Source organism: Amblyomma americanum, chromosome 10 (genome assembly GCF_052857255.1).
Source record: "Amblyomma americanum isolate KBUSLIRL-KWMA chromosome 10, ASM5285725v1, whole genome shotgun sequence".
Lineage (NCBI taxonomy): Eukaryota > Metazoa > Arthropoda > Arachnida > Ixodida > Ixodidae > Amblyomma > Amblyomma americanum.
Window position 1 is genome coordinate 96,107,737 of NC_135506.1, and position 20,262 is coordinate 96,127,998.

General features: G+C 43.4%; 1 long non-coding RNA gene across 2 annotated transcripts in view; it reads right to left on the bottom strand.

Annotated features, from left to right (window-relative positions):
* Window positions 1-354: 354 nt before the first annotated feature.
* LOC144106835 (uncharacterized) overlaps window positions 355-20,262 on the bottom strand; it is a 198,334-nt gene continuing 178,426 nt past the window's right edge. For both annotated transcript variants that reach the window (XR_013309132.1, XR_013309131.1), the window contains exons 2-3: window positions 1,652-1,685; window positions 355-598 (exon numbers count right to left, since the gene is read on the bottom strand). This is a non-coding gene — a long non-coding RNA (uncharacterized LOC144106835). The remainder of the gene's footprint in view (window positions 599-1,651; window positions 1,686-20,262) is intronic.

Sequence of the window (20,262 nt, forward strand, 5' to 3'; positions counted from 1 at the left end):
AGATGTGTGCGCCGCTTGAAGGGGGCGTGGAGGAGCTGCTTCGTAGCTTCGTAACTTCCTCCATCCACGAAAGCTGGTGTGGGCTGGGCATCTCGACAAATCCATCATAAATACTCTGTGAGAGAGAATTTTTCAATTATGCCCTGAATTAGCTGTGTCAAGAAGTCGGTGTTCAGAACACGCCCCAGACTACCGATGGCGGCTGAGGAGTCTGTGAGGATGTCAAAGTGGCTTGTAGATAGCGAGAGTGAACAGAGGATGCTTAATGCGTCGCGAATGGCCATTAGCTCCGTCTATCTCGACGGCCAGGCAGGGAAGCAAGCGTTTCAGCTTGTTGCAATTTGTGATACTAATTTATTGTGAAGAAATAGTCGTAATCACGTGATCGGCGCTCAAATTATCCTGTAAAAACATACTGCATTATTTTAAGACAAAGTCTTTGTTGTCGGTAGACTTGTCGAATTTTGGGCACGACTTCTCTGGTCCGTCTTGTCTTGTGTTCTCAGTCTTGTCTTGTGTAATATGTCCTGCACCGTGTAGTCAGTCTTGTCTTGTGCAGTGCCTCGTACACTGTGCCGCTGCCGTTACTTTGCTGGTCCTGCGAAGTTAATGGTCACCTGTCAATTAAAACAGGCTTTGTGTATTCTGGAGTAAGCTATGCACTAAAATGCATAGGTGTTAATGCTCACTTGTCAATTAAAACAAGCTTTCTACATTGGATACTAATTGATTCACAAAACCCTATAACGTAATTATAATGAAAACTATTTATTTGCTTATTGTTATTTGCTTTTTTCAAGCTTGATAACACCCGCTGTCCAGCGCTGTCCTGGCTGCAGGTTCCTAGCTGCAACGCATAAGAGCCAAGAAAAGTGGTCCTGTCTTGATGGCAAACACCCATTTTAGACATTGAAGCCCACTTATAATGGCCATAGATATAATCAACGTTCAATTATTACAAATAAGAGTGCTTGTATTATCAAATTACATATTGGATAAATGACACTGTGTCATAGTAAGCCATCATGACCAAATTGCACAGTCACTGCGAACGAGAGGGCACCATAAACCTGCCCCCACGTTAAAACTCTTGCGCTTCATGCTAACGCAAGCATTAGATTGCCTCCAAACCCCATTATGCTAACTCGCAAACAATGTGGAAGCCAGTAAACAAGCAGCAATAAAGCAAACTGTGAGTAACAACTCGGCAATGTGATGAAGATAAGCAGCAAGGTGATGTCAACAAAGGTGTAGAATTAAAAATTTTCCAAAAAACTTTACAAGACGTTCATAAATTGTTTAAAGTTTTCCAAAGTACGCTCTTCGCCTTTAAATGCGAAATACTATCCTTAAAAACATGCCTGAAGCGTCAAATATTTTTAAGCAATCAATTTTTTTTCATGTACTCCATTGTTCTTGAGGCCATTTCGTTGCATACTTATGGGCAGGTGCAGGAACCACGCGGGTCTTGCTGCACTTTCTGCTTTGTATGCGCCAGTCTACACCGCTTCTCACAGCCTTTTTCTGCCTTACAGTATGTGAAAAAACGCCGTGGCTTGTTTAGGAACGTGTTCGAATGTGTAGACGCAGGCTGGTTTAAACGCGTCCGGCGTGGGGCAATTTATAATAAAAACAATTAATACAGCAATACCTTTGGTCAGTGACCTGGGACTGCGTCCAGGAGCCTGAAAATAATGCAAGAATGAAGCATCTGTTAGCCAGCATCGTATTGCTTGAGATGTAAGACAGGCAAGCGCGTGCTCGTCTTGCTATCCTCAGCTCTGTGAGCTCCATGCCAAAGCACTCACAGAAAAGATTGCCTCTTTCATTGGAAATGCTTCATTGCTATTAGATTGTCAAGAACCATGGTTTCAAGACCTGATGGCATATATAGTGTCAGAATACTAGGTCCCCTGTCGGACAACATTCTCATCGACCGTCATCCCAGAGATATACTACGCTGCCAGGCGCTCCGACAATGCGACGCTACACGCCATCCTGGGCACAGATGTAGGCTGCATCGCCATCATAATAGACAGCTGGACTTCTTGAGGTGGGAACATTTACGTGTCAATGACATGCTAGGTGCTGGGGCATGACTTCGTGCCTCACAGTGTCGTTCCTGCATGCATCCACCTGCATGCAGACCATTCAGCACAGAACGTGTTTTGTTTACTCATGGACGCTTTCAAAGAGTGGAATATACCTGATGTACTCCAATTATATGCAGTGACAGACAATGCTCAGAAGTTGTTTCCAGCGCTTGAGCCGTTAGCCTAAGCGCACGTAGCTTGTTTTAACAACACCCTGTAACTTTGTGCTCAAGAGGTCGAAAATGAAATAACAGGTTCCCACAGAGTATTCAAAAGCACGAGCTGTCGTTTGGCTCTGCAAACGAAGCAGCAACGCGGAAACATGAGGGCAAGAAATACAGAGAATAATGGGTATATAGGAGCCACTGTAAGTCATATGGGATGGGCCGACAAGATTCAATAATGAATACGCCATTCTAGCACGCCTGCTGAAGCTGAAGTCAGATGTGACGTTGACTTGGCATAGATAGATTCTGCTGAAAACTTGATCACTCCTGAAAGTCGTTAGCTATCAGCGTTCGCGTCAGCGCTGCAAACGACGAAATAAGCCTCTTCTGCTGCTTGCTCTGAGTCCCGTCCCCCACTGTCTTGTTAATCTCCTTGTTCACTGCATCCAAGTGCTGCGTTCTGTGACTATAGAAGAGGAACTAGAGTTCTCAAAGACCCTCCTGAGGTCTGTAGTGGTGGTAGTGGTTGTTTATTAAAATAATAGTAAAAAGGAAGGAAAAGATTTTTGCTAGCCCCGGAATCTGCCATCGATACTGACGCACCTGAGCTGGGGCAGCGGAAATAAAGGACAGCAGGCAGAATGGAGAAATGAAATGAAAGAGGTGAGGGGACCCTGAGGTCTGTCAAAACGACATTTGAAGGCATTAATGCATGGTTGCCATATGTTGTGGCTACTCTACTCGATCCTCGTTTCAATAATATCTCCTGCAACCAGCAAGAAAAAGAGTACATGCTGTTTCTCTTGTATTCAGTTCTTCAAGAAGAAAAAGGGTCAAAGCCATTACAACTTGGGTCTCAGCGAACTTCTGTGCCCGAACAGAGATATCCGAGGAGAACAATAATCCGTCTTCTAAGTCTTTGGCGTCATGAAAACAAAAAGGAAGCCCGTTTCTTAAACAGGAAATGTCTGACCATCTTCGGTCCGCAGTATTGCGCCCTAATACCAGTCTTGTTTAGTGGCAACAGAGGAGGAAAGACCAAGTATAGAGCTCTTGGTACCATGAGCAGGAAGTACATTTCCTTTCCGGCTACTCAGGTGTCAAGTGAGAGGCTCTTCTTAGCCTGCTCCAACCATATAACTGTTCGGCGTAAATCAGGCTCATTGGACAGTGCAGGGCAACTTGTTTTCTCGAATGGCATTGTTGGACAGAGCTGCTGTGCAAAGTAACGGACCTAAAACCAAATGTGTTTGTGAATATCTCCTGTTACAGCGTTATGATGCTCATGAGTGTACTGTATTGTTACCATAGTAAAACTTCTTTTTCCACGCCATGGTTTCTTCGGATTCTGTTTTGTCTTTCAAATGCTCTTTTCAAACTTTCTGAAACATGCTTTGTTTCACCCCTTCTGCAATAGCTTATTATTCCACGTACTGTGATATCAAACGTTACTCTTTTTTAATGGTCGCTTCTCATTTACCTTCACTGCTCGAATCATTCTTAGTCATTCGTTGCTTAATGGCTGCACATTTATCTAGTCTCATATCTGTTTTGTCGCTGGAACTTCTGAACTGTGCTAATGCCCTAATTTAATGAATAATTCGTTATTTTTTGAAGGATAGTATGAGGAAGTCTTCTCTTGTAGTTATGTTGTTTCGCTCATAAACAATGATAATTCACTATATCCGGCGGTATGTCTTACAGTAATTTTGAGCTCATAGCCGAGCTCCATTCAGCAGTTTTATTAATCCCTGCCTGCTCATGTTAACTTTGCAGAGTACTATTTTTTCTCTACTCAACTGTGCATTTCTTTTGTTTTAAAATATTTCATATCACCTGTACTCAAGCTTGACGTAGCTGCGCGTTAATACAAGCTTAATTTTTAGGAAACAATATTTCAAATAAAATTATATTTTACACACATTTGAGCACTTCATAATCAACGTGCACACAATCTGAACGTAACTTGTAAAGTATGCGGTATGCATTCGAAGTTTTCGGTATTCGATTCGTATTCTATTCTATTTTTAGCTTACTATTCGCATCCGGTTCGATGGCAGATCTGTGCTATTCATATTTAATTCTGTTATTTTCGCACACACCTAGAAACCAGATAACCAGCTTAATAATAAGACAATTAAGCGTTTTTTCTTTTTCCGCAAGCACTGTTCATTCAATGCAGCAGGAAAGGTGAACCTCGAAAAACATATTTTTGAAAATAACTGAAGTATTCCCTGAGAGCTTGTAAGCAGGTGGTAGATTTTGTGTCTGCTCAGTTCCTGGCTATTTTTCTCGCTGCGACGAGTTGATGATTCCATAAGGTGTGACATGTGCTCATTGTTAAGAAATTGGGCAGCTTTATATTGGCTTTATGGAGGGGGATATTCAACTATTAATAAGCTCTAAACTATTTTATAGGAGACACCTAGATGCTGGGATGCTGAGTGTAAAGATGAGGGCTGAAGAAGCTCCGCTCCAAAATGTGTGCTGAATTACTGAGAAGCTTCTGAGCAGCTCAAAATACTCTGCTCTAGAAACGCGGCATGCCTGCCCTCTGTATCAGCTTTATCGTGTGGAGCGTCTGTATAGTTTATCCGATGAAAGTAATTATTCAGCCATCTGTTTTTGGGATGTCTTCTTAGGATAATCACTGGACCGGGACTATCACAAATTATATCAATAGTTACTATTAGACCTTCTCTCAGCTTTTAGATCCCGTGTACCAGCTGTCAGTTCTGTTCGCCTCTATCACATCACAGATGGCACCGCTGCGAGCAACCACCAGTGAGCTAGGCCAATTTTAAGAGCGTTAGCTCATACCCATCACGTTTCGAGATTTTTGTGGGGTCTGCTGCCACCCTGCGATCACAGCGCCATCTGTGGCAGCAACTAGAAAACAACATATCTCGCATGGAGAATTCTAGCGCCATCTACAATAGCATTGTGGAAACAACCACAAGCCGCGTGCTAATAATGACGTCTCGGTGCAGTATTGTGGACAGTGGTGGAACTATGTGAGAATGACGTCAGGGGAAGAAATAGCGACATAGTTTCGGTTCCTCTATTCCAAAATGGCGGCCATTAAAATTGATTGTGCCCTCTCACCCCCAAAAATATCGCAAAACGGGAGGAAAACTGTCCCTATGCGGGACCGCTATAGGTATATACATTCGTTCCGCTATATATGCTTGGACAACAAGAAGAACCCGTCCGAAGACACATGTGTACCGAATTTGGTAGGAAAATCAAACACTATGGTTTGTGGTATAGAAATAAAACCGGAATTAAATAGTAGGTAAACACTGTATAAAAGTAATTACTCATTGAAACGTTACCGTATCGCGTCGCAATCAGAATTGTAGGCCCACCTTGACCCCCCAACAAAAGCAAGTTCCGTTTGGGCCGTGTCTTCAGGATATGTGACTGGACAACGGGAGCGTTCTTCTTCACTTTCTTTTTCTAGTAAACCAAACAGCTAACGCTCGTTACTTCAACACCTTCCAGGCGGTCGCGGCCTTTTTAAAGAGGAAACATTGTTCAAGAACTCCTCGTTTTTTCCACTTTAATTTTAGACAATTTGATCACAAGGACTCGTGTAATGTAGTACCGTTTATTGCGCCTTCCTTTTGCATCCAAACGCATATTACAAACCGCCACAGCCACTATTTCCTTCTGAAAATTATCGGCTGGTTAACATTCTCGAGTACACCTGTTATCAAGAAAGGCAGCACTGTGACGCAACTTCTGTACCTTCTCTCGCTATCCCATCCTTAACTATGTACCATAGGCCGTTGCACATATATGCACCTCCTAATTATTTGCGCTTTAGGCGCGGGCTCTTGAGACTTTTTTATCCAAATTTTAACCAATATTTCACCAAATCGAAAACGCATATATAAGTAGAGCTCCTGGCATTGCGTATAATTGTATCTATTTTTGGTTTACACTTGAGGTCATAGCACCTTTCCACTGGGATCTCAAATCTAACTGCTATTTAGGAATCAGCTTATGGTCGCAGAATATGCAAATCAGTAATGGTTTAGTTCGCCACTTCGCATAGGCTCATGTTTATTGAAATCAATCATGTTTAAGCCTTTAGTCATCGCCAGTGCACGTGTGACAGTGCTAAGAAGTGCTGAATGTGAATATTTGCGGTTTGAGAAACAGATCACTCGTACGCATATAAACCAACGCCATTGGTACGTATACATCAAAGCTGTAGTTTTTCTATTCCGAGCCGGAGTATGGATGCATTGATCACACATTGCCACAAATTGGTTATGTGTGAAAATTATTTGTTGTACTTGGTGCATCATCACAGTAATGCAGCTCCAAAAAGTTCCCATGGGCTATTGTTTATTGCGTCTCTTGTAGGAAAAACTTTAGTGTAGCATTTTACATGGTGCTTAAGTGATGTTTATTTCGCTAGTTAGAGAAAATATCGAGATAGAAAAAATATATGCCTAAGCTTTGTTGTTGGATAATCAGCCAGGTTGAGAATGGAAGAGTGCTTGAGGACATGGCGCCTATAGTCGGTGGAGAGAGGGAAGAGAGATCCAGTGGAATACAGCACAGCGTGCCGCTGTTGCCAGTGACGCTTGAGTAACCACCGCAATCCTGCCGACTACGTCACGTAAAATCCTCGAGCATTGCAGTCCAACAAGACTGCAGCACGATCTAAATATACGAAACATAAATGTTGTACCACAATAAATGTGTCTTGCGTTAACTTTCTATATATTATATCTGCAGAAAATTATCTTTCTCCTGCTCCTGCAGAAAGATATCGTACCGACTCAAGGCATGCAAGTTGAATACGCAAGAAAAATTAATACCATTTCAATACCAGCTTAAGCGACGTTGTTCTCGCAAGATGCTACGCCCTGAGTGTAGTTTTGGTTCCAACCGCTGCAAGTGCTGCAGGAGTCAATACGATAATTTCGCTCCAGGCAGCCGGTAAATGTGAAAGAACCCATACTTTACCGGACTTTCTTCACAAGCATTACGGTGTTGGTCATCTGTTATGTAATGGTTTCGGTATGTTGTGACAACGCTTCAGGAGCAAAGAGCACTCTCGGACAAATCTTTTACGCTCGTATGTATAATTGGAAGAGACTCATGGGAGTCTTACCAGCCTTCTGCACTGCACTATTCCAAATTGCACCAAGAATTTGCAAACCCTGATTTTTGAACACATCTCGCATATTGCTGGCCATGGGCCATTAGATATTGACTCATATCGCTCCGAGCCGCGAAACATCTCGTTTAACTAACTGCATTTGGCTACAGCAGTTTCCGCGATTATAAGAACGTAGTAATACTGCACATAAGTGAGAAAAACTCGTATCGAAAGCTTTACAACTTATTTTAGCCACATTAATTCCAATCTTTCCCAAACTACCGTTTATAGCCTGGTAATCATAAAAAACAGCATTTTATTTCAGCAAACGCCGCACTCTGTAGCTCCTGACGTCAAACTGCCATACACTACTAAAGGTCAGACACGTGTCGTACGAAAGAAGCAGAAATACGCAAAAATATTAAGAGAATTGATGATTCAAATTAAGAGAGAGTTGTGTTTCAAAGTCTTCCAGAAGCTTTAAAGCAATTTATTCATATATATTTTTGCAGCGAACAAGCTGTTCCGGAATAATTGTCCACTTGCCGGACCAAGAAGTAATTACGCATATACGCAGCAGGGCAAGCTTGACGAATCAGATGCAATTTTAAGCATTCACTGATACTGATCACACACCCGTAGTCCATGTTAAATAACGAATGCCCATATTTATTAGTCGGGCGTGTCACCCAATTCGACTGCATTACTTCAAGTGTGATTTTTCAAGCACAAAAGATAAATGACGGGCAGCTTTTTGCATTCATGTTACTCTACGACGGTTTTTTGAGCGTGCGAGATTGAAGGGGGCAAGTTATTTGCATATTTCTTGCTACTTTACTTTGTTCGTGTCTAGTGAGCACCTCTTGCAATCTGAAATCAATCCGATTGTCCCTAAATTCAAATGCACTTAAGGAAAACGGTAGCTCTAACGAACACAGAAGCGGAAGATTTTGTCTGTTTTTCATTATTTTGTAGACAGCCGATTATCATTTACCCTATGCTTTTTATTCCTTTCAGGTCTTCTTTACTTAAAAATTAACTGTTTAAAAATTTTGTATTTATGAAATTTTGTTCATTTTTAAATAGTATATGTTGTCGTGCAAAATATAGTCTTCTTTCGAGTAAATTTCAATGCCATGAAGAAATAATTTGAAGTGATTCCAATTCTCGTGCACTTTCTTCGGCATTCTCATTTTAGCTTTCTAAGTCGCGCCCATGTTAAGAGGAGAAACTGCTACAGACATTGAAAAAAGAGTCGTCTGAGTCGCAAAGAAGGCGCTTTTACGTATTATTTGATCTCTCTCATAAAACATATAAAAATGAGCAAAAGTGGAAATGGCTTCCAAGGATGTGTTTTTTCGAGACTTCATGGCCAGCCTCGTATTACTGCCTAGAATAACTTAAAATTCATGTTGCTTTTTGTATGCATTTGTGAAACCAATATAAGAGTTTGGTTTGCCTTTAGCCCAAAGCACTAACTCACATTCCCGTCATTTCACAACCGGTAACGACAGCGATCGGCTGCAACAGGCTGGCACTCGAATAAAGGTAGTAATTTGGTCGTTTAAAACAAGCGGTCAAAAGCATTTGAGCACAGGGATGGTTATTTCCGCAGCCAGAGAACGAATAACTTCTAGCCATTCTTGAGCCTTCTTTTATACGCAGCATAACTGTGCCGACAATTTGTTCACTCACTTAGTAGCGCGCTTGATTGCTTCTCAGCCATAGAGATTTCTGTATATTTCCGGTCAAACTACAGCCTCCTTGCCACGACAAGATTTTATACGAAGGCTGCAGATGGTAACGTGAAGAAATGTTTTTTGACTTTGAATAACTGAGCGCTAGTGAGTCATGACTGGCGCTTTGGGGAGACTATCTGAAGCGTGATATTTAAAAAATATGCTGGGCGCTTTCGAACAGTGTAGTTTAAGGATCAGTTTGCAGAAAATGACTTTTTGATTTATTTGTTTAATAAAGTTTTAGGAAGCTTGGAAAATATAAGCAAGAAAATTTTTCAGACAACCCAAAATAGTTTCCTAGTAAAATATAAAGTAATCATAAATGAAAAACTGAAACTTTATTCACTTTGATAACAAAGAGACCTTTTCTTCTTGCATTCTGGTAATGTGGGGAACTGTCGATAACGTAAATACTGCCGGAGCACCGTACGCAGTCTTGCTCAAACCTCTATGATGACAGTGCAGCTGCATGTGAGGCCGTGTGTTGCGGTGGGGGCTTGGCTGCTCTGATCAATGGTTTAACGGTTGGAAATGACTGGACAACTGTACCTATTGTCACAGACAAGTTGAAGAGGTGGCCAAATGGCAAAACAAAAGGAAGAAATTTTTATGCAGGTGTTTAAGCTTCTGCCGTTATGTATCTAGTCTTTTAAGAACATTTTACAGTCCCGCAGTTACAACTGCTAACTTCACCTAATTTATCCGTCTTTCTATCATTAAGCCCTTATCAGGCCTTAATATTATTCAGCGCTTAATTAAGCCCTTATCAAAACGTTCGCTGTCTACAGCGTTGAATCCTAAAGGCGCCTTGGGCAAGTTCAGCAAAGTGTAGGTACCGCACGCGTCATTGAAGCATTGAAGCGTAGCGGCAGTCGCTGAAACCTTCTCCATTTCTTTGGGACAATAGGGACAACTCCGGCTTTGAGAGCAAAGGGCAAGCTTCGCTTTCTTTTTACACCATCCTCAGTTAGCGACTGCCTATTAGCGTGCCGGGAGCAGTGTATATATGCTTCGCTGAAAATATTTCGTTGTACGCAGCTACATCCGACGCTGCATCTTATTCATTGTTGAATAGAGTGCATTGTTGGGCTAGTTGATTCATAAAGTCCAGCGGTATTGTGTGTGTGCCTCCTTGTTCTTGCCCTGCGTCAGTTTCGCTGGTTCCACCATCTGTGCAAACGAACACTTAATTGTCCATCCTCTGCCCAAAAACATGCATCCACACTATGATACAGACAGAAGAAAGGCTAGGGCACAAAAACTTCACGAAAGATTTTCAGTTCAGAAAGACACGGCGCATGTGATGTGGAAGAATATGCGGACAGAGACGTCTTTTCCCTGGCAGTTGTCGATCATCGAGGTTCTCCCGTCGTATCGGCGACAATCGATAAAACAAAATTTCCGGAGGAGGCCGAAGAAGCTGCCATAGCTTTAGCAATTACCTCCACCACTGCCAAATACATCATCAGCGACTCTAAAACCGCAATTCGAAATTTTCGCAAAGGAAGGGCCCACTCATCAGCCATCAATATATTACAAAAAATCTCCAATACCCGCCAGATCACATTGATCTGGGTCCCCGCCCATTCGGGCCATCCTGGAAATGAGGCGGCGCACCAATTTGCCCGAGGATTCGCAGTTAACCGGGAGGTGCGTTACCCCAAGCTCAGGTCGGCCAAGGAGCGAATGACGACCTACAAAGAAATTACTAACCACTTCAAGAAAGAAAGACAAATCTTCCCAGACCCACATTGATCTCTAAGTAAAACACAAGTCAGTTGGCGGCAGCTCCAAACAAACGCTTTCTTTATACCGTGCATATACTCCATACGGTTCCCAGAGCAGTTCAGCCCCATCTGTTCTCTCTCTGTGGGCACCATAAGGCAGACACACCCCACATCCTTTACTCATGTCCTCAAGACAAGCCGTCGAACAGTCTGCAGCTCTCTACCCAATCGCAGTGGGAGGCCGCGCTGCTTAGCTCGGACCCGGAGGTTCAACTCAGAGTCACGGAGCGTGCCGAAGAGGTCGCCGAGCGACATCGTCGGTCGGCCATCTGGCGTCCGGTCTAGAAGAGGTGCCCACCGCGGGGAGGGGAACGTCACCCCAACCCACGCCAAAGACCTTTTCTTTAATAACGTTTACCTCCTCCTCCTCCACCATCTGTGCATCTGAATGCCGCTGTTGGTGTTAGGAATCGAAATATAAAAATACCAGTTTAGGAGCCTTTAATGACTTTGCACATGAATTTTTACCCTCAGAACGCCGGCTTATACCACTCGCCTATGACTTTAAGCCCAATTCCGCGTCAGCAATGCTGCGTGCTGAAACCGCTTTGCTCGTACTTCGTTTGAAGCTATCGGAAAGCTTAATAAAGAGTTTTCTACGTGGCACCATCATTGGCTTTATGGAACATGCCGGGTAATTTCTCACTGAGAAGAAATTTCAAAAGTCGCAAGAGTGAAAGAGTAAAAACAGGACAGGAAGAGGACATCAAACTTTCGCCAGCGCTAAGTTAGCCTTATTCACAATGACACCAATTTGCTTGGTCTCAGTTCAAAAAGAGCAGATACTTACAGAAGTATCGTATGAATATTCTTAGCAGAAATTACGTCCAGTTGACTAAAACAGGTATTGCTTAGGTGTGCAGTAAAACCTTGAGGACTAGCGTATATCAGTTTTTCTTAGCTAAAAAATGAAAATTGATTGAACATGCTTGTTCGCGAAAAAGCGAACCCGGCCGCGGTGGCCAAGTTTTTATAGAGGTAAAACGAAAAAGGTGTTCGGGTGATATGCGATGGGAGCGGAAGTAGTCCAAATAATTCCACAGCTCTCTGCTTGCTCTTTCACTTCCAGCTTCCTTCGTTCCGTCACGGTGCGGTTGAGGTGTCCAGCATGAAGCAGGACAGTTTCCGCGCCTTTCATTTCCTGACAACCAATCATCATTTGAACAAGAAGCACATTAGCATTATCGAAAATAGCTGCATTCTGGCTTATACATCGGTATGCTCTATGCATCCCATTATGTCTTTAGAAGCGTCTGCCTGTATAATAGTGCTCGATTTTTCACGCCACTGTTAAGTTACCATGGCCTGTTAAGTTAACTGTACCTGTTGTCACAGACAAGTTGAAGAGGTGGCCAAATGGCAAAAGAAAAGGAAGAAATTTTTATGCAGGTGTTTAATCTTCTGCCGTTATGTATCTAGTCTTTTAGGAACATTTTACAGTCCCGCAGTTACAACTGCTAACTTCGCCTAATTTATCCGTCTTTCTATCATTAAGCCCTTATCAGGCCTAATATTATTCAGGGCTTAATTAAGCCCTTATCAGGACGTTCGCTGTCTACAGCGTTGAATCCTAAAGGTGCCTTGCGCAAGTTCAGCAAAGTGGAGGTACCGCACGCGTCATTGAAGCATTGAAGCGTAGCGGCATTCGCTGAAACCTTCTCCATTTCTTTGGGACAACATGGACAACTCCGACACTGGCGGCAGGTGGAGTCAAAGCGGCTGATACGCATTTTGATAAGTTCCGCAAAAAATAAATTGCTTTTTAGATCGGGAATCTCTAGTGCTTAATATAAACAACGAGGATCGCATGTCGAAACAGATAAAGCAATTTAGTGGTGTGTGCATGGTGAAGATTAAATTTTACATTTCCTGCTCTCCCCTCAGAAGGGAGATCTGCTTGTCTGGCGTCGCAGATCGAACACTGAAATTATTCGCTGCTGCCCAGGAAGTTTTCTTGTGTTTCAAATTCAGCGTTCAGCTAATAATAATAAGAATAATTGGTGTTTGGGGGAAAGGAAATGGCGCAGTATCTGTCTCATATATCGTTGGACACCGCGCCGTTAGGGAAGGGATAAGGGAGGGAGTGAAAGAAGAAGGGAAGAAGAAGGTGCCGTAGTGGAGGGCTCCGGAATAATTTCGACCACCTGGGGATCTTTAACGTGCACTGACATCGCACAGCACACGGGCGCCTTAGCGTTTTTCCTCCATAAAAACGCAGCCGCCGCGGTCGGGTTCGAAGCTAAGTTCTTACTTTTCATCTCTTTTATTCAGTGCAATCCCTTTTGGCCGAACAAACAACAGTGAAACCGTGGGTGCTACTGCTATCTCAGGTCTGACAGCAATGAAGGACAATGCTTGGATCCTGGAAAGCCAACTACGAAATTCCATTACGTGCTGCCGAAATCTGTGCCTCTTCCCAAAAAATTCTGATAAAAGCATAGGGCTGCAAATACGTATGTTCTCATGGTAATAAAATAGCAAAACAAATACTCGCTGAACCTTCCTGTTTTTTTTTCAGAACGGCATCCATCATGTTTTAAACTTCTAGACAATCTGCTGCACGCGCTCGCTTATGAATTTTTGCCCGTTGTGAGGCTGCCATTTTCTGTGCCGTTTCTATTTCTACCGTAATCGCACAGCAACGTATGTCGATGAGGCACAAAAAGCCACATGTGACAAACTGTAGAGCCTCGAGGATTCCATAGTACTGGCGTAATGCTAAAGAGAACTTTATAGGTGTGCTCCCAAGACGAAATGAGAAATCTGGCTTGTGAAAAAATATATTCACTTTGATTTACCAACTCTGATTTACCAACCAGATTGCGCAGAGAGTATTTATTTTTATATCTATAAGAAAGTTATACATTAGCCAACGCACTATCGAGAACGTTTTTTATAGTTTCAGATAGTGAGAAAGTCATCATCACCATCATGAGCCTCAATAAGCCAACAGCAGGGCAAAAGCCTCTCCCATGTCTCTCCAATTAACCCGGTTCTTTGCCAGCTGCATCCATCGTATCGTCGCAAATTTCTTAATCTCATCCACCCACCTACTTTCTGCCGCCTGCTGGCTTAAAGTACTCTAGAATCAAACTCCGTTACCCTTAAGGACCATGGGTTATCTTGCCTTCGCATTATATGTCCTGCCCAAGCCCATTTCTTTCTCTTGATTTCGATTTGGATATGATTACCCCGCGTTTTGTCCTTCCCGCGCTCTGCCCCGCTTCCTATCGCTTGAGAAAATAGATTGAGAAAATGGACAGAATTAAATAACAAAAATGACTTGTAAGGGTTATCTGGCAAAAAAAAATGAATTTTCATTGCAACTTTTCTGTATTGCCTGGGCATGTAGCACCTAGGTCATTCTAGGCAGACAAAGCAAGCTTTGCTCTTGACGCTTTCAGATTTCTTAGATAACATCTACCGCTTCGTACGGTCTAGTCGAAAGTTTCAAATTTGTCTCTGAAAAAAAATCTAGATTATGTGAGATTTCATTCAATTTCCCAGATGTGTCTATAACCAGCTAAAATTCAAAAGTTTTAAACATTTCGCTATTTTTCTTTAATGCTCTTCATTTTTTCTAAACAATGGACAAGCGTTTCTTTTCTTTGTCAGACAGTAACACACCTTCGGTACAATGTCGCTATCTTTGTTTAATTGAATATCTTAGCCCCGAAAACGCCACATTTGTGACTTTCTCAACAAAAGCATGCAAGACATTCCTGAACGATATAAAACCTGTGTCTTTCGATAACACGTATTCTTAGCAGAAATTTTTTACTCGAAGAATACAAACTATGTTAAGAAGAACTCAAATCTACGCCGCGGTGGTTCAGCGGTTAGGGCGCTCGGCTATTGAGCCGCATTACCTGGGTTCGAGCCCGACAGCGGCGAATGCGCCTCGATGGTGGTGAAGCATAAATAGGCGCCGGTGTGCTGTGCGATTTCAGTGCACGCGTAATATCCCCAGGCGGTCGCAACTATACTGGAGCTCTCCACTACGGCACCATTTTCTTTTTCTTTTCTTTCACTTCCTACTTTATTCTATCTGTGCGCTGCGGTTCGGGTGTCGGCTGATGTCGTGAGACAGTTACTGCGCAATTTCCTTTCCTGAAAACCAATTTTCAATTTAAGTTTTCAATTTACCATAAATGGCGCTTGGTGGCATACTGGGCCATATCTATGAGATCATTGTTGTTGCCGAAAAATTATAAGATTGAGCTTCTTTGATAGCTCAAGATTATCGCCATCAACTGAAAGCACCCATTATAGGACAGAGGCCCGTCATAAAGCTATTAATATACCATGTCCGGTGGCAGATGCGGCCATGTTACGACCACATCGCTTTTCATAGCTGATTGTGTTTTTTACTACGTAATTTTATTACACGGCTTCCGTTTTTGAGGCAAGAAAATTACTTTTTATGTTGCGCGTACCCACCAACCGTCATTGTTGCCAGACACTGCATATTCACTTGACAATACTACACCGCCCATGCACGAAATTTTATTCTGCCAAGTTTTCAGATCCGCACGTTTTCACGTTCACGCCCTTTGAGAGCTAGTGCAACCATAGTCTATAGCCTGCTGTGTTTACATCAGTTAGGGTGAGCGCGAGTTGCGTTGACTCAGACGTTCGGAGCGTTGTGCATACGGTCGCCTCAAGAAAAGATCGTCTCACCGCTGCTGAGCTCTCACTTCTGTTGTTCTCCTCTCCCCAAGACAAAAGCGAATCCTTTCCTCATTAGCCACAAGTTCCTGCAGGTAAAAGGCATTCCAGCGTTACAAACTGCTGAACTCCAAATCAAGGCAGACGAAAACACTTGGACATGTATTTTAATGCCAGCCAGCGCAGCCTCATTCAGGCCTCTGAGGCGGCAAGCCAGGAAAGCAGGACCTTTCCAAAAAGGAACAGAATGTATGAAAGGCACTCGGAAGGACAGATATAATCGTAGAGTAAGGAGGTAATCGGGTGGTATAGTTTTTATGGACAATGAAGTGTACTAGAGGAGAGCATGAGATAACTCTTTGATATTCATTTTTATCATAATCTTGAAGCAGACCCCACTGCACAGCACGAACACCTATAAGCAGAGGATCTCGACCAACTTGCAAAGGATAGCGACAAGTTCAATTTGTTATGTAACGCCCTTCCCGCACCGCACCCGTCGTCAGGCTGATTCTATATATACGTGCTAGCGAAAATCCATCAAAAAAGATCACTTTTGCCGCCCTATGGTATCCGGCATCGGCACGATTACAGAACCTATTTTCCATTACACTGGCACATTTTTAGACACCAGCAACTCACCCATCCTACAAACGGGACAGAAACTATTTCCTTCGCGCAATGGCAGGTCTTAGCCTTTCGGAAGGAGACTTCCTTGCCACCTTACATGTAGTCTCTCTCTATACAAATATTCCGCATTCAGAAAGCATCATATCTCCAATGGAAGCGTACAAACTAGACAGAAAGGAATTATTCCCTTCTCCACGTGTCCTGGAAACACTGAAGAAACTGGAACTAGAATATAACAACTTTTAGTAACAACTTTTAGATCTACAGCCAACACTGATTAAACATGAACACACTACCATGGGCACAAGGACGGTCCCTACCTACACCAACGTCTTTATACATAGCATTTAATCTAAATTTCTCCTTGACTGCCCATTAAGTCTATCCTGTACAAGCAATACTTTGATAAAAATTTTCTTTAATTTGTGCTTACACAGGGCAAGAACTACATTTCAATGAGATCTTCAACCTCATCCGCCCCAACATATATTTTAGCTACTCGTGGACCACAATGAACTTTGTAAACGCTAATATTTCTGTAAAAGGAAGTTCAATTACCACCCGTGCATAAAGAAAACCGACGGCCGAGCTGTACGTAGTTTCGAAGGTGTCGTCCTCGTCACTCTAAAATAAGCTTCCCATATTCTCAGGCCCAACAGTTTATAATAGTCTTATCTCGAGACCAAAACCTCTTAAGGAGCTCTAACCGCATGTAAGAATTCCTCAATGAGCAACAATAATCACTTGCCATTGTCGACATTGCCATACAGAAGGTATCTAAACTCAACTGAACGGAATTACTGGAGGGAGATCCAACAAGGGAACAAATAGATTGCCGAACAAATTTGGTACTTACTTTCATAAGTAGCCCCCCGTGTAACCGAAATCCTTGAGAAGCTTTTAACATTTTGGCGAACGTCTCGCCAAAATATTCACTACTCCTCCCCGCGCATTCTACAGACGGTCGAAAAACATAAAAAATAAACATTGTAATACACTAATAACAAATAACCACACACGGTTGTGCTGCCAACCTTCGGAAAAAGTTGACGCCAGGTCTGCACAAGCATACTTAAACATAAAACTGTGAAACAAACACAGCCTCAATCATCATTTCACGGTGACTCTTTAAACGTTGTATACTTCGTAGAATGAAGTGTTGTCAAAGACGCAGGAGCTAACTCGAACCCGGGCTCCGTTGGGTAGCGTGCCCGAGCCTTCGGACTGAGGAAAGATTGAACTTGAAGTTTGGAAAAAACGATAACAAGCGGATTTAACGACACTTTGGCGAAACTTATTTGCATCTTTGAGAAAAAACAGTCAAAAATTTATGCGTCGAGTGACTGGATGAGCCTTGTTGCCAGGGCCCAGAGAGCCTTTTGCTACTCAGCACGATCCTTAAATCCCTTAAATTTCCACCCCTTCATCATGCGACGGCCAGCCTAACACGAAGCACATTTCTCCAAGATGGGAAAAATTGCACAGCACGTAGCAAGCGGAGTCACCAGTGGGAATGAGCGATGAGAACTCACAAGTCCGCTGCTATTTCATAGAGAGGTGCAAGCGTTGCGCAAGCGGCTACCTGTCTCCGAAAACACAGGTGAACCGTGCGGCGCCACGGGCCTCCACTGCGGCAAGCTCTCTATGATGAGGCCGGCTCCTGTCAGACATGGCTAATTACTTGAAGGCACCGTTTCCATATTCCCCTGTCGCCTGTTCCTTCTTGCTGGGAACCAGTCGAGTGGAAGGCCATTCCCACCGAACCAAGCGTGAGAAAACTACACAGGTACTTTTAAAGCCAGGCATCCTTTTTTTTTGTGGAGTCATCGGATGGTCAAACGTCTTGTCGCCAGCTTGGTCGCGACACTGCGTAAAGTTCGCAGTACATACGGCATACGGTAAAGCCTCTAGAAATTTTCTTTAGTACCACCGCGTTCATGTCCTCTCCCTACGAAACCGCCCTTTATAAAAACTTATAAGGTAGAAGAAACACTCATTTGACAAGGTTAAGTTAGTCAGGGTGGGTTCAACAATACCCTGGAACAGGAGCAACGTCAGTCGTGCTTTATGCATTTTGAACGAGCCCTCACCGCATAAATGAAAGCCTGTGTGCCTTTCCTCCATCCGTCTCCTTACAGAGCCAATGCCGACCCTTCGTCTCGGCTTGACGTGCCTTGGTCGTTATTTCACAGTCGCATTTTTTACACCTCTCCCCGCAGAGTGAAAGCGGTCCGTTCACGCAATACTCTTCATCGCCGCATTTCTTTCTCTTCCCCATTTCGACCCTCCTGGCGAACGCTACGGCCGCAAGGAACCTTAGCATAAATGCGCCCGCCAATTCAGTGGGCCCCCACAAGTCTTTTTTTCGCACGTGCGTGTGTGCGCAAATAGCACGAGTGTATATTCGTAGTAACTGTGCCACTGTGGCTGCCTTGACCCACCACCTAACCAGTTCCAGATCATGGAACTCTCGCCCTCTTTGTTTTTTTTTTTTTAATGCACAGAATTCCCTCAATCTAAACATTTTAAATCATCTTTTGTTTCGGCGCTGCCTGTTTCGTGCATTTTTCCCTCGTTTCTCCCCTCCTCCTTTTTTCTCTTACTCTGTGTTTGCTTCTTGTTTTTTTCTGTGTGCGTGGGACAACTCTTCGAACGCCAAAAACTTAAAAAGAGAACGAAGAGACATGTAACCTCAGACTTGAAGAAGGACAGGCTCTGTACAAAACGCCGAAAAAAACGAAGATGTTAAGTTTTTATTTTTTTCAGATTTCGGTGACTTCTGTTTACATGTGTTAATCAGCTACCCAGAAATTATATATATATTGCTATAAATGATTTTGTTGCCCGCTGGACGGCAAGTATAAAGGTAAACCACGATTATTGAAGAAACATTTATTTCGTCAACGTTAGCTGGAACCCACCATTGCTCAGGACTGAAGTTGCGTGCCTTTCGCTTCCCTAGACGCTTGAGCGACTTAACGAAAAATCTAAACACCAACACAGCAAGCTGGATACCAGGCAGCAAACAGACAGGCACAGAGACAGAGGGAGGGGAGGAAACGAACACAAACGGCAAAGAAGAGATGGGAAAGAAAGGGAAAACGAGCACTCGTCTCCAACAATCGGGCACTTGCGTGCCAAGCCCACACAATACAGACGGTGACGGAACTACAGGAGAGGTAACGATTGCAGATGTAAGCAATCCCGTCCCATTCGCAAGGAAAACACTAAAAAAAAGTAATAAATGGGCCCGCACATGAAAAAAAACTCGTCGGTCAGTTAAGAGAAAATGGCGGAGAAAAACAGAAGATTGCACGTGAAGGTTTTGGGAAGAAAACTCGTTCGCGGTACTGAAAGGTGTGTCGCACTAGCCCGACACGACGCCGATACGGTCTGCCAACGCTGTATCGTCGTGATGCCTGCATATGTCACACAACGACGTGAGGAGTGGGCCGCCCGTCGGCATCGGAGCCGTGTCGCTCGCAGGACGTCTATCGGCTGATGGTGTGCCAACTCCAATGTGAAACTAGCGAGACAACATGCGAATCCTCCCGCCAACTCGGAAAAAAATTGAAAATTGGTTTTTGGGGAAATGAAATGGCACAGTATCTGTCACATACATCACTGGACACCTGAACCGCGCCGTAAGAGAAAGGATAAAGGAGGTAGTGAAAGAAGAAAGGAAGAGAGAGGTGCTGTAGTTAAGTGCTCCGGAATAATATCGACCACCTGGGAATCTTTAACGTGCACTGACATCGCACAGCACACGGCCGCCTTTTGCGTTTCACCTCCATCGAAACGCAGCCGCCACGGTCGGGGTCGAACCCGGGTACGCGGCCCTCTCTCGTTCTCACTCGCCTTCTTTGGTCACTTCTGCTCCTTTCCTTTATCATGTTAATTTTATTAGTTATTGACAGGCGAAGTTAATGGGCTGCAAATCCTTATTTTTAATTTCTTTTAAAACAACCTCACCATAGCAAAACAAACTCCTTACCAACCATGATTATGAACCAAGATTGAGTGCCGAGAGGTACTGGGCGACATTGGTTGCTTGGTAAG